The following is a 26,485-nucleotide window of genomic DNA, read 5'->3' on the forward strand; positions in this document are numbered from 1 at the left end:
TTTAATAAAAAAAAAATACGTCGTAAAAATATACGCTCAAAAAATACTAAACAAAGTAAAAGTAATGAACATAACATAACCCAATTGGGGTAATCAGGGGTACATTCATCGCAAGATGAACTAAGTAACCACACGTCACTGAACTGTCTCTTAGACCAACGTGATAGGTGAGCCGTATCACCGTGTATAATGGTCTAGCCAACTTTGTTAGTGAAAACTGTATTTAAAATAAAATAATTACTCATTCGTACAAATCCGGTACTAGGGTTTGAACCGACGCTCTCCAATTGAGAAGGCAATTAATAATATTTATTATTATTATGAGATCCTTGGGGGAGGCCTATGCCCAGCAGTGGGCGTCGTACGGCTGATGATGATGATTATTATTATTAGCGTGTATGATCCCACTGCTGAGCAAATGCCTCTCCCATGTCTTTCCTAGTATCCCGGTTCTGTGCGAGTTCTATCCAGTCGTTATGTATAAAAAGCAGGAAATATTTATGAACAAACATCATCATCATCTCTCTAATATCATTCCGTTTATCCGAGTCGTAATAATTATTTAATAAAAAAAATACGTGGCCAGATCGATATGAATTCAGCTAAGTTACCGCACGGATATGCCGCTAGTAATACTCTACAAATAATATCAGTATTAAAATCCATGTCAGAAGAGTAATATCTAAAAAAAGAGCAATATCGTGGCAATTATTTTCTATTCCGCTGAAAAAGTACAATGCACCCTACAACTTGTACCTGCAACGGTATTAACATTGTAGAAGCCAAACGAATGAAGACGAACATAAAACACAGCAGCTGAAGGGAATTTGATTAAACTTCAAATTAAAAATAATAAGACAGAAGCCATCCGACGCGAACGAACGCTTTATTATTGTAAAAAAAAAGAAAAAAAAAACACAAAAGTCGAAGAGTAAGAAGAAAAGTCATTTGCCATAATGAGCGCAATGGCACCTTTCGAAGTCTTTTCCTGCAAAATTTTAAGTCTTCAAAAACCATTTTGTTGAATGAAGGGGTTTTGTTCGACAAACGAAATATGAATCAGCCGTGACAATGGGGAAATATTTTTTGCTACGAATAAAGAACCCATTTGCGCGAGTCTGAGAATACGTAAATATGTAAAAAAGCAAATGTTCTGCATAGAAATAGCTCGTTTCCAGCACTAAGAGATAATACTTAGTACCAAGAAGTACCTAGTGGGACTGAAGGTTTCTGTCTTTTTTTTTCAATGTTTAAAAGTATTAAGAATAAGATGCCGTAAACTATCATCATCACCAGCCCATTAACGTCCCCACTGCTGGGGCACGGGCCTTCCCTATGGATGGATAGGGAGATCGGGCCTTAAACCATCACGTGGGCCCAGTGATTGATTATTGGTCAGCAAAAATTTAGTATCAATCGCCATCGACTCGCAAAGAAGAAGAACGACTGCTAATGCAGCCGGGACCAACGGCTTAACGTTAACTACACCTAAGTTAAATAGTCATAGATTATGTCTCAGAAAAAAGTTTCATAGTAAAACCATGTAAACTTACACTAAAAATTCAATACTTATTTGGTATGCAAAAAAATACACTTTTATTCTGTTATATTTAAAAAAACATATCAATCTACATTTTTCTTCCACAAACTTCTAACTGTTCATAGTTTATCTGCATGTGAAGGATTTCGGGTTTTGTTTCTTTTATATGTTCTATATGTGTGCAATAAAGTATATTTCATTCAATGATTTTGTTTTTATAACATTCACTTGTGCTTAGGGAAACTAGAGAACATTAGATCAAAAAGATTATATTTGGAGTCCAGTCTACAATATAGATGACCTCTCACACTTTGTCACGCTACCTCATTTTCGCATTACTTGATTTAATTGAAAAGCCTGTAATGACGAAATATGAGTAGTAACAACCGCATTGCAGACCTATGTGATAACATCACTCAAAGTGTAAGCTTGGAACAATACAATTTCATATTCCCAATTGACACAGTTGTTTAATACTATTTTGGATAATTCGCTGCTACACGTAATCATAGAACAAGAAATAACACAACGTATAGAAAGGCAACTATCCAGTCCACGCCAGTGGCATAGCTAGGTTTACCTCACCCCCTCGGTCTTACTTTAGTCTTCTATCGTATGGGCGTCAGACGTCACTCACACAGTTACGTCAATGTGTAGTGTCTGTGGAAAACGAGGCATTTTATAAAAAGTGTCCGGGTTGTCAAGTGATTAAGGTTTTATTAGAACATTTTTAGTAAATACTTTAGGTTTATTTGTGTCGTTTGTTTGTTTGTATACTCTTTATTGCTTTAGAATACCAAAAAATTTAACAGCCTCCGTGGTCTAGTGGTTAGAGCGTTAGGCTCACGATCTGGAGGTCCGGGTTCGATTCCCGATGGGGACATTGTCGAAATCACTTTATGAGACTGTCCTTTGTTTGGTAAGGACTTTTCAGGCTTGAATCACCTGATTGTCCGAAAAAGTAAGATGATTCCGTGCTTCGGAGGGCACGTTAAGCCGTTGGTCCCGGCTATTAGCCGTAAAAACACCTCCACCAACCCGCATTGGAGCAGCGTGGTGGAGTATGCTCCATACCCCCTCCGGTTGATTGAGGGGAGGCCTGTGCCCAGCAGTGGGACGTACGTATATAGGCTGTTTATGTTATCCAAAAAGATAAAGAAAAAAATGGAATAAATGTAATTCCATAGTCTTTGATTATTTACCCCAGCGTGAAATAGGTGTCAGTTTATATAAGTGCTATACAGGGTGTTAGTGACATCGTAACGAAAACATTAACGGCTGATTCAGTTCATGATTCTGAGTTGAAATCGAGTGGAATTTTCCGTCGTAAACGTTTGGAACGGAAAATAATTTTAAATCCACTTAATAATTATACAGAAGTATGGTCTGAATCATCCCCCTCAGTATTCAAAATCACTAGTATTTTGTAATGAAAAGCAAACTGACGTCAACAATCGAATTGAAATGCAACTTTGAGTTCAGCTGTTACATAATTGCACTGCATTGGTGCTACAATGTTTCCTTTTAGTACTCCCTGCACATAATGTCCTTTATACCATTGTATTTAGATACAATAAAGTATTTGACAAGTATCCAAAATTACACGTTTATTATTTCAGTTGCAAAGTAGATATAAATTGTTAGCCTAATGTGAAAACAGAATCGAAACCACTTCATAAATGAAATAGTTACATCCATCCAAAAACAAGGACTTACAAATACATGGCAATAGGAAATATTGACCTCAAATGTTACTAGTGCCATACAAGCTGCAATCAGGTAAATACAAATACCGTTCTGCTAGAACGGGACGGAGCATATTCCCCATTACTGACTTTAACTTTAAATATATCCGGCGTAAGACAAGTTATTGAAAAACGGATTTCAGATTAAACTTCATCACGTAAGTATATTGATGAAACGGAAGAAAAACTCAACTCCACACTTTCAGTCAACTACTCTATTGGCGATATCTCTCCATCCTCAAGTCGTGGTAAAGTCATGACGGCCTCCATGGTCTAGTGATTAGAGCGTCAGTCTCCCGATCTGGAGGTCCTGTGTTAGATTCCAGGTGGATATTTATTAGAAAATCACTTGTGATCCCAAGTTTGGTTAGAACATTGGTGGTTAATAGTTAGTCACCCGATATTCTGAATTGAATTGAACTGATCGTTGCTTAGGAGGATCTCAGTCACTATTTAGTTTAGAAAATATGTAGTCGTTATTAGTCACCCTGACACCAGAGTTAATGAGGTCGAACTTTGACCTCACAACCCACACAAGATATAAAGTAGAAGACTGCAGTAGTTTTAGGCGGATGAGATGTTCGTTATGTAAAAAATGACAATTCAGAATGTTACCTACTGGATAAACATATTTTTGAATTTGAATTTAAAGAAGAAGGTAAAGCTTCGAAGCAAATTACGCAACCCGTGTTAAACCTACATGTCTCAAAAGCAGGTACTTAAACATGAGTAGACTATGTATGGGTAAATTGTATGCTAGTCAATTGACTACTACTGATGTTTAGACATACAAAGCAAATGTTTGCCACAAGTCCTTTGATGTGGCTTCTATTCGTTGTGCGCCCCTATTCAGGGTTAGAAAGGTAAATATTTGGGGAGTGATGACACGGGTGGGAACATTTACTGAATATCTGGCCTTGAATTCTGTTTGAGGGAACGTTACTGGAAAAACATTTCTTAGAAAAGGTCGGTTATATAACGGTGAGAAATACTATTCTGAATACCATTAATATTATTATAATCCTAACCTACAATGCCCAAACACGGTTACTGACAGAATCTCAGAAGTCCAAGCTCAAGGGTTGCCAAAAAGCAATAGAATGCAGTGTCCAACGTCAAACGAATCGACCGTGTGCGAAACTCTACACTGCGCTCCAAAACAGTTATCACTGATGTAGAGTAAAAGTCCGCCAAACTGAAGTGGGACTGGGTCGGACACGTTTGTCGGATGCATCCGAAGCGATGGGCATGAGTCGTTACTCACTGGACACCTCAAGGCGGCTATAGAAGTCGAGGCAGACCGCGTAAAAGATGGTGTGACGACCTCAATGCTTATCGGAAGGATTGGCCGGAGATCGCCTTTGCCCAGCAGTGGAATCGAATAGACTATAGATAAGATAAGAACAGCAAAAAAGCGGGAAATATTTAAGAACAAACATTTAAACGAAATTCAAATTAAACAATTTGAAGGAATGTGCGCTCTAATCCTGCTTTAGTTGGTATCCAAAAAAATACAGCGTATTCTAATTAGGGGAGTCAGAGGTACATCTATCGCAAGATGAACTAAGTGCCCACACATCACCGAGCTTTTTATTAGACCAACGTGATTGGTGGTGGTGGTGAGGTGTGTAGTATTTGAAATAATCCATATTAATAATATAAAAGCAAAAATAAATATTTGTTACTTTGTTCACTTTTCACAACTAAACTGCTGAAGTATTTGGACGAAAATGTGTACGTAAATAGAATCTAAACCCAGAGACGAACATATTTTACAGGTGCGGACTTAGGCGAATTCAATACGGGGATTTTAAGTTTAAAAAATACATACATAAGGCCGGCAACGCACTTGTGACTCCGCTAGTGTTGTGGGTGTCTACGGCTGATGGTATTTGGTTACCATCATGCGATCTGTCTTCTCGTATTTTTTTTAAATAATGCAGGCTCGCGTTTGTCCTTATGGTATGCGTCTGGATCACGCGTACCTAGCAAATGCATGTTCAGCCTTGAAGACTCCCAGATTAACTAAGCTATTTTCTGATTTTTATTAAATAACTTTCAACACAGATAAATAATATTACTGATACCCGAATTTCTCGAACAACAGTGTTAATATATAATATACTACGTATATATACGTGACGGTCCCTTACGCAAATGATAAAATCTTTATTCATTTGTCCCTTCTTGACGACCGTCATAAATTTTAGACGGGACATGTAATATTCTTATTCAAAACACGATTTAAGTATCCCAAATAAATAGGAATACATTCTTAAGCCTATCCTTTTGAATTCCGAACATAAATCAGTTAATTCGACAGTGTAAAAGTCCCGGTACATTATTATTCAGAGCGTAAATACAAAATCGATCCTCTGCTTCCATCGTGACATTCTATTAGACATGTATTCAAACACATTTGGTACAGTAAGGAAATTGGTTTCCCAGCTTATCTCTTCAGAAAAAATCTATTCGGTGCCAGCACTCAAGCTTTCTGTAATTTAATGTGGGAAAGGGACTGACTATATGGAAAGCTAATAAGGGTTTTTGTTGGGATTATTTTTCTCGGAATAAGATGTTTAGGAAGAAGAATTTTTCGACTTTCAGATCCTTTTCAACTGTAGATTGATCTGGGTCCAAGTATCTAATGGCGTTTGACGGGGCCCTTTTAATTTGAATTACTTACAATATTATTATGTGAACAAGTCCTTTTGTTTGTAGTCAACAAAATATTTTTTTCCTTGTCGAATCTGACATTATTTGAATCTAGGTACAGTCTTCCCTGTGCAATTACCGCATCTCTATATTCAAATGCTAATTTCTATGTTCATCAAATATTAGATTTATCGTGAATCAGAGTTTGAATTTAGAAGTAAATATATTAATATTTTTTTATGATCGGTAATATACGATAAAAAGCACTGAACACAGCCTAGTTTACAGAACCTTAGGCAAATTGTAAACGGTTACGAAAAACGATAGTGTAATGTAAATGGGACTGATTTGTCACCCTATGACACTTTATGTCTATCCCATTCATTATAATATCAATTATTGTGATTGTTAACGTGTCGTGTGTGCGTGCGTGCGTGAGTGTGTGAGAGATAGAGACAGAGAGAGAGAGAGAGAGAGAGAGAGAGAGAGAGAGAGAGAGAGAGAGAGAGAGAGAGAGAGAGAGTATGTATTGTGTCCTGTAGGCTCTGTACGGTAACCGCGACGCGCGCGGCGCGAATTATATCGAGGCCTTCGACTAATAATACTGTAAACAACCTGCTACTTAATGAAAATAAAACAAAATATGTTTATTTTACGTTATCGAATGTTAGTAGGCCCCTCGATTCTATTATTGTAAAAAATAAGGAATTGGACCTCACGGATACTGCTGTATTTTTGGGAATTACTTTGGACGCTAAGTTACAATGGAGTCCTCATATTGATAAGTTGTCCAAAAGGCTCAGCTCAGCAGCATTCGCGGTCAAAAAAAATCGTTTAATAACCGATGTAGAAACCGCGCGATTAGTTTATTTTGCCTACTTCCACAGTCTAATGTCGTACGGCATCTTGCTGTGGGGTCATGCTGCAGATATGAACAGCATTTTTGTTCTGCAAAAGCGAGCCATTCGGGCGATTTACAAATTGGGACCCAAGATGTCACTTAGAAATAAATTTAAAGAAATTAATATTTTAACTTTGGCATCACAATATATCTTTGAAAACTTAATATATGTAAAAAAACATATAGGATTATTTGCAAAAAATAGCGATCGGCACATTGTTAATACCAGGAACAAAAATAAACTTGCTTTACAAGTCAGTGGATTACATAAGATTACTAAATCTTTTAAGGGGCAATGTATACGTTTTTACAATAAGATTCCCATTGACATTCAGAATTTGCCTTTCAACTGTTTTAAGACAGTAGTTAAACAAAAACTTTACAAAAAAGGTTATTATAAAGTTTGGGATTAACTGTCTGAGAACTGATATTAGGCAGCTAAATTACTCAATTGTATACCAATATTTTATGTTTTATGTTTATTTTTATTTTTTTAAAGAACATCTAGGGCCCTGTGCCGAGGTTTTTCTTGCAGCTTCTTTTCCCCGGCTATACAGGTTGTGAGAAGCTGCAGTAGTTTTAGGCGGATGAGACGTTCGTTATGTAAAATTGACGATTCAAAGTGTAACTATGTTACCTACTGAATAAAGATATTTTTGAATTTGAATTTGAATTTAATAGCCATTTGACGTCCATCTTCGTAGATAGCATTCGTATCGTTTATTGGTCGAAGCGCTCAATATCTCAATGTCTTGCCACTCTAGTAGAAATCGCTGATTTGAGTCTATATATGTATGTCAAATCAACAGAAAAAAATCTTCAAATAAATACAATATCTTTCTGACCTCTTGTCCTAAATAATCTCCGTAGGTTTGCACACTTATAGCACCGGGGGATCTTCCCGTGTATGCCACAATGTCATTAGACCCGAATTTACCCCGGTCAGAATTCTACCGGCATTTAAGCTTTAAGAGCGAATTAATACGCCTGAGGTGCCAACCGTATGTGTTTGGGACCCATTAGGTGTCGAGGGCCGCATAGCAAGGTAGCTAACCTTTTAGAAAGGTACCTTTCCATCATGCGAAGCGGAAGATAGAACGAGAATTCTTCAATTTGCGAGAATATACCTGTACAGATTAATTTGATGTAAAATGACATAAATTGTTTTAAAACTATATCAGCCTTACTGAAAAACAATTGACTGCAGAAGAATTGAAATATTCCTACTCGAAAATGCTCAAGTTAAAAGATCACTGTTGATAAAATATTAACCCTATTCATTATATTAATACTAAAACAATTTACTTCTCTACATACACATTCATTCAAACACAAACACGCAAACAAACCCTACAAACACACACACACACACATTTTTTTCACGTGACTAATTGTGCTCCCCGTTTGTCCGGCCCAGTAGTTAATGCCATCTACAATAAGTCAAAAAAAACTAATTGTAGATTTGCCGCAAATTTCCACTTGGTCGGAGCACACACACACACACACACTTACACTGTAAGTTTATTTGATTGTCTTTTGATTTTATTGTGTTTTTTTCTAACTAATTTGTAATTAGAAAAAATCTAAGTAATTTGTCCCCACGGGGATTCGAACCCGGGACCTCCGGATCGTGAGCAGAACGCTTGAACGTTCCGAATACCATCAATATTCATTGAACCACAGAGGCAGTTAACATTAAATTAAAGAAGTGAAAGTAACTAACAAATACTTTTGTAAAAAAATGAATAACTCATATTGAAAGTTCTTTATTTCCAACAACGTTTAGGACGTTTAGGACCTCTTATTCTTGGACAGTCGGATGATCAGCCTGTAATTCCCAAACCAAACTACACGTAATGTTTTTTGTGATATTTCCCTCCGGAATCCCAACCAGAAACGTCCGAAAGAAATTTTGGAAGTACAATTCCTTTTCTATTTTCCCCCACTTGCTTCCATTTTAATTTTAATTTTACCCGAAGTGAGAGACATCCGTAATTAAGTAATTTTCTTAATTTTTACTACGCCTAATGGCAAAAGCCTTCGCAGTTGGTCTTTGTAACACCAGCTAAATAAATAGAAAGGATCTCGCGTTTCCCGAAACATTGCGCCTAATAACACTAATTGAATAAGACGATTGACCCGACAAAGAAAAAAAAAATAGACAAAGTAAAAAAAAAAGATGATTACGTGCTTTGGAGAGCACGTTAAGCAGTTGGTCCCGGCTATTAGCCATAAAAACACCTCCACCAACCCGTATTGGAGCAGCGTGGTGGAGTATGCTCCATACCCCTTCCGGTAGATTGAGGGGAGGCTTATACCAAACAGAGGGACGTATATAGGCTGTTTATTTTATGTATGTTATAAATAAGACGATTCCAGTAAAATCATACTGTGTATAATATATAGAGTTGGTATTTTAGGGACGAATTATAAAGGTTTTATAATAAGGAAAGGAAGCAGTTACACAGTCTGACGTTAGTAGACTGTCATATGTACTCGTAGTAGGAGATAAGTAAAAATACCGAAAATAACTTGGATATTAAGCATTTAGACACGTGTTTATAAAGTATTCCAGGTAATTTATTTTGTGGTTGTTATACGAAGTACGGGTCTCTGGGTTAGCAACCTGTCACCTAACGGTTCATCGTTATTCATCTATCATTATCTATGCATCATCATGAATCCATCAATATCCATTAATCGTTATCCGTCCTCGGTGGTCTAGTGGTTAGAGCGTTAGGTTCACGATCTGGAGAACCGGTTCGATTCTCGATGCGGACTTTGTTGAAAGCACTTTGTGAGACTTTCTATTTAATTTTTTTACAAGGACATTGAAGACTTGAATCATCTTAATATATACGTTTAAAAACTAAAACTCGACTGTGGAAAAGTCGCGCTCTAAAAAGTATGAAACAAGAAAATATTTCTCTGAAATTCTACCGAATAGAGGTGTTTAAGAGACAGGTGTGGTCGAATGCTGTGGTAAGCAAATTATTAGGTCAGATTGGCATTCGACCATGGCTATCGGCCCTCTAGAGAATATAAATCCTCTAGAGGGCGCCACATTGATTTTAGCGTGACCTCACATGACTACAAGACGCTGCTAGTGACATCTCATTTATTGTTAAATTGGTTTGGAAATTAGACGGTAATAAGCGTGCAAACACACATACTGTATGGTATACATTATACATACATAGCGGTCAAACTCATAACCCTCCTTTTTGCTTCGCCGCAGTCGAGTAAAAAGTAAGATGATTCCGTGCTTCTGAGAGTACGTGAATCGGTCGGCCCCTGGTACTATTTACTTAAGTTAGTAATCTACCTCACAACCCTCACGATAGAAGAAGAAGACTCAGATACAAATTACATTGCAATCACTTTTAAATGACCAAAAACAAATAGAGCGAAGGGAATAAACTAACAACCTCTGAAGGTCTGACGGATTGAACGAGACGATAACTCGAATTTAGGAAATTCGTGTCTACCCTCGGTCGTCGTCGCCTTCGAACTGCCCACAAAACAACCCACTTCTTTTCGAAGAATTCCAAATTTAAAAATTCTACGTAAGTTACAAGGAGACTAAAAGATTGTAAAAGAGGATATATCGTCCCGTGTAAAATGAATAACTACTGCAGTGACTATTTTTCACTTTAGTGTGAAAAGAAGCATGCTATGCGGCATCGGTAACAAACGTATGTAAGCGAACCTTGTAATTTTCCCAACTCGAAACTGCTGATATTAACTGGCAGTTCAACACGCCTATTATAAATCAAACCTTAACCATTTTATTGCACAAAAGAAAAATAGCTTGTAGTCGTCGGTTTTTTCGATGAAAGAAACTTATTGGAAAACATTCTTTTAATTTTTTATCGTTATCTTATCTATTTCGAATAAATTGAATGGATTCATTGTGTAAAAAAATACTATTTTTATTTACCAATCAGAAAATTATACTAAAAGCCCCTGATAAAAAATAAAATTAATAACGAAACTTTTTAATAATATTACTACAGCAGCCGCCATATTGAACCTCAAAAATATATATTTAAAAATATTATATTTTTTACATATCGAACGTATCGCCTAAAAGTACTGTAGCTTTTTACAACCTGTTACATTTTTACAATTATCCGGGGAAAAGAAAACTGCAAGAAAAACTTCGGCACGAGGCCCTAGACCTTCGTTTAAAAAAAAAAAACAAACAATATTATTATACAATTAAGAAATTTACCTCCCTAATTTTAGTTTCCAGAAAGTTGATCCCATGCATTCATTTCATATCAAACCAAAACCAGAATATTCAATATTTTGTTTGGCTCTTTGGTGTTGTATGGATAGTGGTAGTATAACCTATTAAGCTTAAATGCAACATTTCCTTGACCAAATTTGGCTAAATATTAACATTGTTTAGAAGATTTATCTTCTTTCAACAGAATTAAAACTTCATTGCATAATTTTCTTACCGAAACCTTACTTAATACTTAAACTCTGGACATTAATATTCCTTAGCCCTTTAATATATTCACTTCGCTAAATAAATTAACCCTCTAAATAAATGAAGAGTTCTAAAACAGCTATAAAGGCAAAGGTTCGAAGTTTAGGGCCTTTAAACTCTTTCTAGAAGTTTTTAATTCAATTTGGAATGTATAGGAATTTGTTTTAACGCTTCGGCAGTTTTGTGTTTCATTGATGAACAGATTGTATTTCACAGTTTCTCGGAAGAAATATACATTTTTACGTACATAATAATGTTTTCATAAATATATTGACTTACACCGAAGACCTCAACGGTTGCAGAGGCGGAGATGGGAGCTATCATCGGTACAGCAATGCAGGACGGAAGAGGCAAGTCACAGGGGCTGGAACCTGACAGAGGGCAGCAGTAACTGTCAGTACTATTCAGAGTGCTAGTACGGCTTTGAAAAAGACTACTCTGGGTGCCATCACACTCGCGTCAAATAAAGTACTGCGGGGCGGAAGGCAATAAAGAAACCTCTGCCCTATTTTTCCCTAAAAACTAGCATGAAGTGTGCTACACCGACAAGAGCGTGATGATTGTCTTTCAACAGTCAGTATATTCATTTCCTTAAATAGCTCCCTCAGAGTTCCAACAACGCAGATTATATTGTACTTTAGTTAGTCGACTCGAAAATTATGGATTAATATATTAAGTACTAGCGACCCGCCCCGGCTTCGCTCGGGTGCAATGAGGAAAAAAATTAATTATTTACGACATCACATTAAAAACCTGAAAAATAACAGTATTTTTCCAGTATTTAATGAGTGTTATTATACATATGAACCTTCTTCTTGAATCACTTTATCTATTAAAAAAAACCGCATCAAAATCCGTTGCGTAGTTTTAAAGATTTAAGCGTACATAGGGATATAGGGACAGGAAAAGCGACTTGGTTTTATATTATGTAGTGATGTACATTTTTATGTACCACTCAGAAAACTAAGTATCTACGTATGCAGAAAGTATTTTCAATTTTAAAAGTTATTAACGGTTTTATTTCCAGCTAGTTCATTTAAACGGAGCTCAGTACAGTGTCATCTTGCGTCTTGTCTCGAGACTTCACTGGAGAGTGCTCGAGAGTTCTCTCAGTGTTTACCGTGCCTCGAGATAAGTGTGGATGCGCCGTATATGACAGGCTTATATGATGAAATGAAATGTGTGGTATTCTATTGCAATATTTATTTTTTATAATACTGGCAGCCTGCCTTCATAACTACATAATGTAATACCTAAATGTGATATCGGATTTAAAGATATCAACTTTCGATAAAATTCCGATAGTGTGTCACAGTTTTCATAACGTGTGTCTTCGGTTATGTCTAAACTGAATTTTACCTACCCACATTATGTTAAGAATGCCTTTAGTAACCCAAATCATGAAGCAAAACACCATAAAATCATAATCTGAAAGCATGAAATGGACGTTATAATTATTAAAATGAATTAACACTTTTTTCTTTGCAATTAGGGCAGGCGAAAAGCAGCCGATTTTTATGGAAATTAAGATTTAATTTCGTGCAGACTTCATTTGTCACTTTTCGCCTTCTAACCGAATGAAAAGATTCCCTTATTTGAGGGAATAATAAGGGAGTAGACAACCCTTTTTTCCCCTTCCTTTTTAGTCGGGTAACGTATAAATTAGCCCTTTTGTTTTGGAAATTGGTGGACATTTCGGTTTTGTAGCTACTAAGCGTCCTATTTGGCAGAAAAGAGAGGGTATACGTTGCTAGGTGTCTATCTTTGATATGGTGGACTCATAAAGGAATCTAGTAAAGGATTCATACTTAATATGTTACATTGCTTCAAGTTTGTTTTTAGTGAATGGTAAAAAATAGGGCTCTCTCTAAAAAGAAAGACTTTTATAAAACTTTTTGTGACTCATATATTTTTGGTAGTGTTTTTTTTTTTGTAAAGTAAAAAGTTTTTGTCTTGTATTGGAAGAGGCAGAGTAGGAATGCGGGAGCATTACAGAATAACGCTTCACCCTGTTTTGCAATACATATTTTGTTGTTCTGTTTTCTAACTTATTGCGTGTCACGTAGAATTAAAATTGTAAGATTACAAAAATGATCTGAAGAAAGAAACACTGTCGTAGAATAAAATATTAGAGTGATGAATATATTATATTTAGTGAAAAGGGTATAGCGAGGTAAGGAAGACGAAATGGCCCCCACGGCCCATGACGGAATTATCATTTGTACTGGTATTGGCACTCTAAAAGAATACGAAACGTAAGGTCGTTGACCCCTGACCTTGACCTGTCTTTGAGATATTCGAGAAAGTTCGTACGCGCGCCGAGTTTTTGCAATTTTTTTTTCCGAAAAACTATAAAAGCTAGAAGGATGGAACCAATTGCGTATAATTAGGGATACTTTGAAAAATATTCTGTATTTTTTTCAGAGTTCTGGTGAAATGACAACTGTGCAAAATAATTAAACAAAATATAAATATATTTTTTTAGTACTGTTCTGTTATGTTTACCGCGCCAAAAAAAATATATAATACTCTTTGATTTATATACTTACACCACACAAAAACTGATCAAAATGAAAGAGGCGCTTCTTGAGTAATTATGAATTTACTTAGTGTGCGTACGGCTGGTAGGAACTAATTAAAGAGGTCGTTTTTAGATTAATTATTATAATTACATGTTAAACATAATTTCAATCATCATCATCACTATTTTCATTTATTACAACATTGATTGCATCATTTGAAAATATTTTCGACAGAATTTCAGCAGGACGTAAAATGCGAGATAGATATCTCGCATGAGCTAAGTAATATAATTATTACACTTGCGACATGTGAAAATCGACTTGCGAAAATCGTATTCTGGGCAAAAGATGGCCTAAATGGGGCCAATTTATGGTACGGAAAATGATGCCACTATTATGAAGAAAGTGTTACAGGATGCTAAACTTAAAACTCTATTACGTCGAAATCGTGGCCCACCAAAATCAACTATAAACCCGTTCGTAGTACAGATTGTAAACGGTTTGCATAAATGGGTTTTCTTTTGCCCAGAATATGATTTTCGCAAGTCGATTTTCATATGTCGCAAGTGTAATAATTATATTATTTAGCTCATGCGAGATATCTATCTCGCATTTTACGTCCTGCTGAAATTCTGTCGAAAATATTTTCAAATGATGCAATCAATGTTGTAATAAATGAAAATAGTGATGATGATGATTGAAATTATGTTTAACATGTAATTATAATAATTAATCTAAAAACGACCTCTTTAATTAGTTCCTACCAGCCGTACGCACACTAAGTAAATTCATAATTACTCAAGAAGCGCCTCTTTCATTTTGATCAGTTTTTGTGTGGTGTAAGTATATAAATCAAAGAGTATTATATATTTTTTTTGGCGCGGTAAACATAACAGAACAGTACTAAAAAAATATATTTATATTTTGTTTAATTATTTTGCACAGTTGTCATTTCACCAGAACTCTGAAAAAAATACAGAATATTTTTCAAAGTATCCCTAATTATACGCAATTGGTTCCATCCTTCTAGCTTTTATAGTTTTTCGGAAAAAAAAAATTGCAAAAACTCGGCGCGCGTACGAACTTTCTCGAATATCTCAAAGACAGGTCAAGGTCAGGGGTCAACGACCTTACATTTCGTATTCTTTTAGAGTGCCAATACCAGTACAAATGATAATTCCGTCATGGGCCATGGGGGCCATTTCGTCTTCCTTACCTCGCTATACCCTTTGCTACACCTTTAATGAACAAAAATATTAATTTAATTTAATTTAATTTTGGTAATAATAAGTATAATTTTCAATAATCTTCTTTTCAATGTACAACCTTTTTGTATTTTTTTTAATATTTGTACGCCTGCATGCAGGCCAAACACTTGATAACCTTTTTGTAAGTATTTTATTTGTTCTCGCAAATAAATATATTTGATTTGACAAATTAATTTCAAATAAAAACATTTCAAACTAAAGCTGCTGGATAGAGAAAGACATGGGGGAGTCCTTTGCCCAGCAGTGGGATCATACAGGCTAATAATAATACGCTCGCAGGGTGGAAGTGAAAGATGCATAAGTCGCGAGTTGGTGAGGCGGGTAAACCGCCTCGCAGAAATCGGGGTACACCTCTCGACACCCTGAGCTGCTCACAACCATGTTGCTGCCTTGCCGTCCAGTCGCGTCGGCTAGATAGGTGGCCCATCCAGTGAGTGGCGAGTCACCGCCTGCTCATTTATCCATGTTTACCAACATTGGTCGAGCAGGCGCCATAGTCCCCCATAGCTCCAATATCCCGGTCCACTAACCCCCAACCCAATAGCCCAGTTCCCTTTGTTCCCATAATCTGCAATAGTCCTACACGAACCGGGGATTGTCTTTGGGTGCACTCCCATAGTGCATACAGGGATAATCGCCGGTTGGTGTCACACCACATTTAGATTAAACTGTCTTAAGGGGCCTCTACGTGTTGGCTTCGGCCCCACGCACGCCTTCCAAAAGTCCGGGCCTCCATAGGCCCGAGATATGAAAAAGACATACAATAATAATAAAACTATTGCAAAAATATGTTTATTGCGCCAAATATCAAACACTTTCCTCACACAAAACGAGCTTATGCACCAATCTTATTTTTCCAGTAGGTGCTTACCCCAAGCAGTAGCGTGTTTTAAAGTGCTAAAATTTCCAGGTTCCAGTGCTACTTCGCGTGACTGCTTACTGATTATGATGTTGAACACCACCTGTTATGCGGTTTAATTTGTTACCTGATGATAATAATAATTATGTCTTACCTTAAAGTTTATTACCCTACAGCTCGGTTACAACTTTATTAAATCATAACGACAACCATCTGGCTGTTTACCCTACCCGCGCTTAAATCAAAATGTTCATAAGTCATGCAAATAAAATAACTTTAGGTCAGTTACTTGGTAAAAAAAATACGAGTCCGAATCACGCTCTCAGAGATCCGTAATAAGTGTCATAAATTGTCAAAGACAATCCAAGGATGGCTTTGACTTTGCCGTTAAAAAATCGACTTCTAAGCCTTTCTAATTAAAAATAAGAGATACATAACATAAACAGCGTATATACGTCCCACTGCTGGGCACAGGCCTCCACTCAATCAACCGGAGGGGGTATGGAGCATACTCAACCACGCTGCTCCAATGCGGATTGGTGGAGGTCTCCTGATAATGCGTGGCTGTGCAAATAACTCGAATCATATAGGTGGAAACCTGTTATTGGCTTAGATTTTAAGTATGATTTTTTGTGCTATAGTTGTTAAGAGCTGTTGGTCTCCCAAATATAAAATAAAAATAAATAAATAAATAAATTATTCCAACATTATTTTAGGTAGATAGATAATACTTAAAATAATTTATATAAAATACTTACTTAAAAACCTACCTACCTTAAATACTTATCTTATTGAGAGAGAGAGAGAGAGAGATTATTTTGTAAGTATTACTGTAAGTTATGTGGTATTCAGTGTTTTCTTTTATATTTGTTACTGTGGTGTCCCTGTGTGGTCCCGGATCTGTCAAATATTTAGGTTATGTAAGTGGTCTCTTAGTGGTGTTACGCCAGACTATGGCTCATCTGATAACTTGCCCCGCGTGCCCTGATACCTGCACGCGAGAGGGGCTGATGAGTGCCACCGAGGATGCTGTTCGAGTGGCGGAATACTGGGCTTAAGAAATCTAATGCCGTCGAAACGACAAGAAGAAGAAGTGGTCTCTTTAAAACACGGAATAACGCTAGGGAGATGATGATGATGACTGTGGTGTCCCTATAAAATAAATGTCTCTTTCTTTCTTCGTTTGTGTTCGTTTAAATAAGGTTTCATATTAAATAATCGACTTTCTTGTCCAATTCACGGTTCTAAAATCGGCTTTGTCAGTCAGGTAACCCCATAGATAATGTTCATCCGACCTGAACCTTTCAGAAGGGTTTTACGTAATAAAAGCGTGGCCTTCTCAGGTTCACAGGCCACATCAATAGATCAATTTTTGATATTCATAGCCTCCACCCCATCCTTTTTTGCTTACTCCAATTCGTGAGAAGCAGTTTTGGCCTATACATCATTTTTTTCGGCCGTAATAAGACGTTTATTATCTACCCTCTGCCGAAATCCACTGGGTTTGGTTCGAATTATTATGGATAGCAAAGCTTTGGTGATCTCTCATGATTGCTTTGAAATCTTTTTAAAAATAACACGAAAAGGAATAAGCGTTTAGGGTTATATCTCAGATTTTTTTACAGTGAGGGTTTGACACTTGGGCCTTAGGCGAGTAGCAATCAATTATGACAATCAACAGTGATAGTGATAAAAGTATATGGGATTGACGTATCAACTTATGTCTAATAATATATTATTCAATTAAACGGCGGTCATTTTTTTCATTTTTAATAGGTAATAATAATAAAACACTTTATTGTACACAAATTTACAAGACATTCACGGGATAACTTATTCTAAGGTGGGCAAAGGCGATACCACCATTACAATTGTTTTTTTTTTACTATATTCAAATTCAAATTATTTATTTTCAGATTAATATCCATAATTATAAGTATATCAGATTAGATTAGATAAATTAAAATTAAATTTTATATAAAATCAAATAAAATTAATATTATTATTATTTATATGCATGCGACATATTTGAATCATTTTTTATGTTAATGCTACAAGCGTTCGACTAAAAAAATAGACGGCAACATAATTCCAAAAACTAGAAGCCGGTAAAACACACAGGAATAAATTTTCAGCTATACGTGTCTCTAATATTTTTTCATGGAAAGCGGAATACTCGTACCTATATGCAATATCAATGTATCCAAAATACTTTGAAGCATCTGCTTTCAATACTGAGTACTTTATTGTGCAAAAGGAATATACAATATTTGAATTTTATTCTTCATCACCTCTCTAGCAGCGTTATCCCGTTACCTGAAGATATCCCCCGTCCACATTTTATATAAGCGACTGCCGGACTGACGTTCCAACCAAAAGCCCTATCAATCCTAGCCTAATGAAAGGTCAAGACGACTTCTGAGAATTTTAATCCTATAACAAAAAATAAACAGTACAAACAAAGTTGGCTAGACCATTACAGACTGCAACATGGCTCATAATGGTATAAATCAAGGTATGCTCAAAAGTGACAGCTAGCATTTCAAGGTTAGTCGCGCTGCACTGACGTCATCTTCATTGCCATTTTGCAAAAAATAAATTACCCACGACTAATGTTTTTAATTTACTTGGCAAGGCAATTAAGACCTTTTAGTAAAAATAAATACAGTTTCAATTATTTTATTTATGTGTCAAGTCAGTCTGTAATTCGCTTAATTTTCAATAATAAAACTTAGATACCAATTTAATGATAACACTCCTCCTGTAACACTTACGTCATCAAACGGCTAGCAATGGCGGCTTTTCATAGGATTGAGCATACGTTGTTTTATTATACCATGATATGGCTGACCACCACGTTAGTCTAACAGAAAGCTTGGTGAGGTGTGGGTGCATAGTTCATCTTGCGGTGGATCTACCTCTGACTAATTGGGATATAGCCGTGAGTTTGTGCTATGTTTAAATACTTAAGACCCGCATATAATATTTCTGACCTTCCCCCCACCTATAAATTACGTACTTTTTTGTCAGGTATCGCGTCCAGTCACGGCGGACACATTAAATATTATTTGCGCAAGGTAACAAGGAGTGACGTGATGACTTAAGATTTATGAATTTTAATTTCGAAGCTAAAGGTTTTTTGTGACTTTTTCCACAGAATAAAAGCGCACTTTTCCGCACGTGTGCCGGATGGGATAACACGGAAAATTATAACGGGCAGGTTAATGTTTCATAATGTTAAATATGTTTTACAGGAGGGTTTTGCTCGTATAAAAAAAATATAAGAATGAAATATTACGTTGAAATATTACATACACGTTGGGGTTTTACTTAATATATCCTTACATAATCCATGTAGTCAAAACAGTTTGACCTCATCAACTCAGGTGTCAGGGTTACAGGGTTATTAGCAATAATGAGTCGCCGAATAGATGTCTTCACAATATTTTGTTGGTGGTGCGACATTAAAATACATAAATATATTCGTATTCAATATCACAAGTATGTTGTAAATACCCCATCTATATGTAACTATGGGTGGTATTAATAAACTAATCTCAGCTAAGACTGCCCTCAGATCATGCTCAAGTCTCTGTTTTGTTATAAGTACTGTCACAATGACATGACCTTGAGGGCAGTCTCGAAGCTGAGATTAGTTTATTAATACCACCCCTAGTTAGATGGGGTCTTCACAACATACTTGTGATATTGAATACGAATATATGTATTGTAATGTATGAAAGTTTTACTAAACAAATCCTTTAAAACGCTTTGAACAGTTCGAGTTCTGCAAATTAATAGTACAACTCACAAAACATTCTCAACATATCGTACCCACACATACTTTAGCTGAATCCGAAAATACAACAATGCTCAACGAATTACGATTGAATGAACACCCATCGAAACCTTTGCGATTTAAACAAATACAAAAGGGAAATTCTGGGTGAATGTGCTTTCCAATTATTAGGTATAAAACTATTTACATAATATTACACAACAAAAAGAAGAAGAAATATGATAACACAACGTTGGTTTCTTTCCCCACAAGAAAGGACGTATTTTACCTTGAAAAGTTTCAATGACAAAAGGTATTCTTAGACAGCATCTTATTCTACCCCAGCATACGTTATAGAAGGCTATTACTCAATAAATTTGCGACTTAAAGCCAGCCCGGCAGCGTCTATTCAGCTCTTTAATCTCAGCTCTTGTGTTATACAGACCTTGTCTATACAATCGGTGGTAACAGACGAGCACGATTGTGTGGATACTCAGATGTTCTCGCCGATTATCGCTTATGACCACTTGCGAATGGGTTTGACCTATTTTTTTGACGTGACTTATTGTAGATTTGCCGCGGATGGCATTAACTATTTGGCCGGACAAATAGGGAGCACTGAGGGCTCTCACCCGGTACAAAATTTTTAAGACAACAGGTCTAAGGGTGCCCAGTTGGGCATGAACCTCGGCTCAGGGCGTCTGAGAGGAAGAATATTTGAAAGAATTAATCGGCCCTAGTGGTCGATAGCGATAAGCGCTGATTGAGGGAAAGTATGGATTTGACCGTGACTGTGCTTTCTCCATCGAGATCTTTGTAACCATCGAGAGTGTTGTTTGTAGGAGGCTTGCGAGTTTTTTTTTTTTTTTGAAGACTGGTATTCTGCGAGTTACTGTATCTATGTGGGATAAAAATTACTCCAACGTCAAAAAAGGGTCTATTTCGCACACAGAATAGAAGAACGAAAAGCTCTTAACGCACATTTTGTATGAGAACTACCTACTAAACAGGGTGTTAGTGACATCGTAACGAAATTTTGAGGGATGATTCAGGCTATGATTCTGAGTTTATATCAAGTGGAATTATCCGTCGCAAAAGTATGGAACGGAAAATAATTTAATTATTTAAATGGCGTGAAAAAGAGGAGGCCTATACTCGTACGATAGTACTACTGCTTCTCAAATTCCATAGCGACTTTACCATAAAAGTATATTTTTATCTGATAGGCTGCAATTATATCATTACTTCTCTTAAGATACTGCATATAAAAGTATTTTTGTTTTTTTGATAAATAGTGGGACATGCTAAGGTTTTGTTTTTTCATATCATAAGGAGGAACCTCCTTGCATGCTAGTAGCATGATAGTCGATATTTGATTTATTTCCCTACAGGTTACAATATACAAGACGACATTTTAATATATTTTCGCGGAGTTTTGTGCATCGTAAAGTTTTCGGACGAGTGGAGTGCAAATTTAAAGTATGAACTATTTGCTCACACCAGAATGGCGCAGGTGATGAGGCGAGTCCACGAGTTCGAGCAACATCGCACGGCAGACCTCGACGCTAAACGTGATGAGTTGAAGGCCCATCCCCTGCCGCTATTCATTATAATTACCAAAACGATGTGCTCACGTGCCGTCACTGTGCGCGGGAGTTCACTGTAAAGATAGGCTACATGAGCCATCTTAGGGCGCATAAGCGTTGTGCCGACTAGGAGTCGAAGTGGTCGCCATGGCCGAAATCGGTCGGAGACCATCATCATCAAGACACGAGTTTCGCGCTCACTTGGCCTTTCCAACTCAAACTCAACTTGGTCTTCTATTCCATAATTTCCTTATGGCCTTCTCCACTTCAGTGGGAAGACACCTGTAGTACAAAATGTTTCGTGCCAAATTAAGCACTAGCCATTACTAGTTGAAGCTTCAATATATTTTCTCTCGCCGAAAACTAGCGTTAAATTCCCCAAAATTTATTGGTGCGCGGATGCAAACTATGCCAGAGCTCTAACAGTCTTAACTCAAGTTACCATCGCTTCTCATTGGCTGCAACTTAATTGGTAATTGAGTGGAACCAAACCCTAGTTACCATTCAAACCTATAATGTGATTTACAGGCAGTACGTGAACTAACGACCGATTGAATTTCCTCTGGTTTGGAAACTAATTAAAATAATTTATTGATGTTCTAGCTTCTTACTGGAGGAGTAGGACTTGAGACCGCGTGCCGGCAGATGAAATGTAGGAATGTTCTAGTTGAATTGGTGATTTAAAAGAAGGAAGAATACTGCTTCTGTGCTTGATTAAGACCGATTAGATTGATATTGGCCCCGATTCCTGCAGACACCTCCTAATTTTATTTTAAGTTATACCCGTCATTTTCTTATCCGCCGAAAAGGAAAGGGACGGATGATTGTCAATAAGTTAATTTTAAAATGAATGAATAACCCGTGCGAATAAAATAGGTATCTCGCTGGTATGCAATCCGTTTAACGTTAACTTAATTCTGTCGGGTTATTGACCGATGTAAAATTTTTAGACGGTTGTTTTAAATTTCTACTTAAAATTGACGTGTATTCCAAAAAATTTATGCCTGTCGATTAACCGTTCCTTACTTTTTCAAAGGATAAGAAAATGACAGGTATATAATATAAAATAAAATTAGATGGCCTCTACAGGAATTAGAACAAAATTAAGTATATTTATTATTCACGAAGAAAGAAAATTCGGTAATACAATGAAAACTCCATAAAACTAATTCTTCGGTTTGATACCGGTTTCGGTTTGGTTTTGGAATACCTAATATACTTAAATAAATAAATATACATGTTTATGAGTGCGTGCGAGTATATACGTAAGTAGTACATAATATACTCACGCAATCGTGCATGCATTTTAGAGGTATGTGAAGTTACCTGTATTCGGCTGGTTTTCCCTTCAGGAGTCGGAAGTTCACACAGGCAGTAGCTTCTTATTTAACCGGACCTGCTAAATCTTCAGGTCAGGTAAGCGGACCCTGTGAAAAACGAAATAATGCTAGAGAGATGATGATATAGTCGCGCCTATTTCCCACAAGGATAAGTAGAGACATAATTTAATTTGCTTCGATCATGAATATTAAAATACCTTAAGGAGCTTATCATCCATCAATACAACTAACGGATTGTATTTCGTAGGATAGGCTAGGGGTTGGTAACTTAACTACTACTCGTATAAGAAAAAAATATTAAATTAATTTATTTCGAGTACAGTAGTGAATGTTGGGTATGGCAGAAGAAGCATGAAAGTAGGATCAATGCCGTAGAAATGAGGTCTTTGCTTAGCATCTGCGGTGTGAAGTTGAGTGATAGAGTGAGAAACAGTGTGATAAGACAGAGATGTGGTGTAAAAGACGATATAGTGACTAGGATTGAGAAGGGAATGTTAGGTTGGTTTGGACACGTAGAGCGGATGAAAGATAATAGGATTGCAAAAGCGGTATATAAAGCGAAAGCTGATGGTAGGGCTGGCAGAGGAAAACCGAGAAGGATTTACGATGACCAAATTGGAGATGTCCTTAGAAAAGGTTCAATACGATCTACTCTGAACCGGCGTGCGTGTATGAAGCGATTGATGAATGTGGAGGAAGCAAGAGAAGTGTGTCAGGATCGAAGCAAATGGAATTCTATAGTCTCTGCTTACCCCGGTGGGAAATAGGCGTGAGTTTGTATTTCGAGTAACATGACTTGTACTGTACTGTATAATACATGACTGAATCGAATAGTTAGACTTATAATGTGTTAAGTATGTTAGAAGACATATTATGGATGTTAGTAATTTTATCTACCATAGGGCTATACGGGCAGTCGCGCCTTAATTACCTCCGATCATTATTGTTTATAAAATCAATCTGAATTGTCCAATACATAAAACAAACATTCTAGTGGTAGGTATTACTTACTATCACTTATCCGGAATAGGCATGAAGCTTACACCATGCTGATCCACTGCCAGTTAGCGAAGCAATATCATAAAAATAACTAAATATTTCCTCAGTCTAACAGTTAATGACTAGGTACACAAGATGTTAGTGACATCGTAATGAATACTGAGGGGAATGATACTGAATTAATATCAAGTGGAATTTTCCATTTTCTTATTTTTATTTAATTATTATTTTCAATTCTATAATTTTGCAATGGATAATTCCACTTTATTAACTCATAAAAATGACAGCCTCCGTGGTCTAGTGGTTAGAGCGTTAGGCTCACGATCTGGAGGTCCGGGTTCGATTCCCGATGGGGACATTGTCGAAATCACTTTGTGAGACTGTCCTTTGTTTGGTAAGGACTTTTCAGGCTTGAATCACCTGATTTTCCGAAAAAGTAAGATGATTCCGTGCTTCGGAGGGCACGTTAAGCCGTTGGTCCCGGCTATTAGCCGTAAAAACACCTCCACCAACCCGCAGTGGAGCAGCGTGGTGGAGTATGCTCCATACCCAGAGGCATCGCTTTCTGACCACAGGTATGTAAGGTTTGATATCACTTTAACCTTGGAGAAAACAGCAGAAGCGTACCGCGACCCGAAGACAACAGACTGGGAAGGCTTCAGAGCCTCCCTACGGCAGGAGCTGAGCAGGCCTTATGGGCAGATCAGATCCCCGGAGCAGATCGAGTCAGCGGTGGGGACAGTAAGGGAAGGACTCCTAAGGGCCTACCAGGACAACTGCCCTCTAAAAACAACGTCCACGAACAGGAAAGTACCATGGTGGAACAAAAAACTAAGTGGCCTACGATCAGAAGCCAGGGTTCTTTTTAATAGGGCCAAGAGTAACAAGGACTGGGACTCTTACGCAAAGGCCCTAACTGGCTTCAACAAAGAACTGAGGAGGGTAAAGAGGAGATCTTGGAGAAAATTCTGCGAGGAAATAAAAGGTACCCCTCACATAGCAAGACTCCACAAAATAGTATCCAAAGCCCCTCCATCCCATCTAGGTTTCTTGAGAAAACCCGATGGGATCTTTACCGGGTCCGCGGAAGAAACACTCAAACTACTAGCGCAGGTACACTTCCCCGGGTCCTCCCCGACAAACCATCTAGGATGCACTCCAGGGACTAGGCCCCCCAAAGCCAGGAGACCACGCACTGAGGACTGGAGGAGAGCATCGTTGGTAATTAGACCTCAGCAGGTAGAGTGGGCGATCGACAGCTTCAAGCCCTACAAATCCAGCGGGGTCGATGATATTTTCCCTGCTCTACTGCAGCAAGGTAAGAACATCATCTTGGGAACTGTGGTCAAAATCTTCAGAGCGAGTCTTGCCTGGGGATATCTGCCCAGCCTATGGCGACAGGTAAAGGTGATCTACATTCCCAAAGGAGGGGATAAGGACCCATCACAACCAAAGTCATATAGACCAATAAGTCTTACCTCCTTCTTACTGAAGACAATGGAAAAGGTAATTAATATACATATTAGGGACACATTCATAAAACTAAATCCCCTACATGTAAGGCAACATGCATACCAAAAAGGTAAATCAACCGAGTCGGCACTTATGGAACTGACTGATCGTCTGGAAAAGGCAATCGAGGACAAGGAAATTGCCCTATGTGCCTTTCTGGATATTGAGGGCGCTTTTGATAACACCTCTACAGAGGTCATGATCCGGAGCATGGAAGCCCGCAACATTGACAGTACAACGGTAAACTGGGTAGAGTCAATGTTGACAACAAGGATAGTAAGAACGAAGCTCATGGACACAACCCTCGACCTGAAGGTTGCTCAGGGCTGCCCCCAGGGCGGAGTCCTGTCACCCTTACTTTGGTCCTTGGTAGTTGATAGTCTACTTAGCGAGCTAAGTTCCGCGAAATATCATACTCAAGGGTACGCGGATGACTTGGTGGTTACTGTAGTAGGTAAGTGCCCTTACACAATCTCAAGTCTCATGCAATCAGCATTCAAAAGAATTGAACGGTGGTGCTTAGAGTTCAAACTATCAGTTAACGCGAGCAAAACCGTAGTCGTTCCTTTCACAAACATGAGAAAGCTCGACAAACTCAGACCTCCTTACCTTTTCGGAAAACAAGTAGGCTTCTCTAGCGAGGTTAAATATTTGGGATTGACCTTCGATCAAAGGCTTACATGGTCACAACACATAGGTAGTATCACAAGAAAAGCCAAATCTGCAATAGGCACCTGCAGGCGCCTAGCTGGTTCAAGATGGGGCCTTAAACCTAAGGCCATGCTTTGGCTCTACACTGCTGTGGTGAGGCCTATGCTCGCGTACGGCTGTGCAGCATGGTTCAAAAAGGCATCTATTGGAACCTACATTTCGGACCTAACCAGCGTCCAAAGAATGGCTTGTATGATAATAACGGGAGCTATGTCGTCCACACCAACCTTAGCAATGGAGGCGGCACTAAACCTGCCTCCACTCCATCTCTACATAATCGGGGAAGCTAGAATAGCTATGCTCCGAGCTAAGGAAAGGGGTAAGACGACATGGGGATCAACTGTCATGAGAAAGCTCAAAGAGGACCTTATGACTGACCCGGTCATGGCGATGCCCTCAGACGTCATGGTCGGGACTCATAACTTTGTGAGGTACTTCAAGGTGGTAATACCAGAGAGAGAGGAGTGGTCTGGAACTGTACCCTCGCCCTTTCCCAGTGCTGATCGGGTGTGGTTTACCGACGGCTCTAAGCGAGACGGGCTCTCAGGGGCGGGTGTATACGGAGGGTGCC

The 26,485-nt window shown here is 37.7% G+C and overlaps 1 protein-coding gene across 1 annotated transcript in view; it reads right to left on the reverse strand.

Annotated features, from left to right (window-relative positions):
* Positions 1-26,485, reverse strand: part of LOC126373318 (connectin-like) — a 344,663-nt gene that overhangs the window by 310,368 nt on the left and 7,810 nt on the right. Inside the window, exon 2 of the mRNA XM_050019435.1 lies at positions 22,679-22,779. The gene's annotated coding sequence lies outside the window, so the exon portion shown is untranslated. The remainder of the gene's footprint in view (positions 1-22,678; positions 22,780-26,485) is intronic.

The sequence above is a fragment of the Pectinophora gossypiella genome, chromosome 15 (assembly GCF_024362695.1).
Source record: "Pectinophora gossypiella chromosome 15, ilPecGoss1.1, whole genome shotgun sequence".
Lineage (NCBI taxonomy): Eukaryota > Metazoa > Arthropoda > Insecta > Lepidoptera > Gelechiidae > Pectinophora > Pectinophora gossypiella.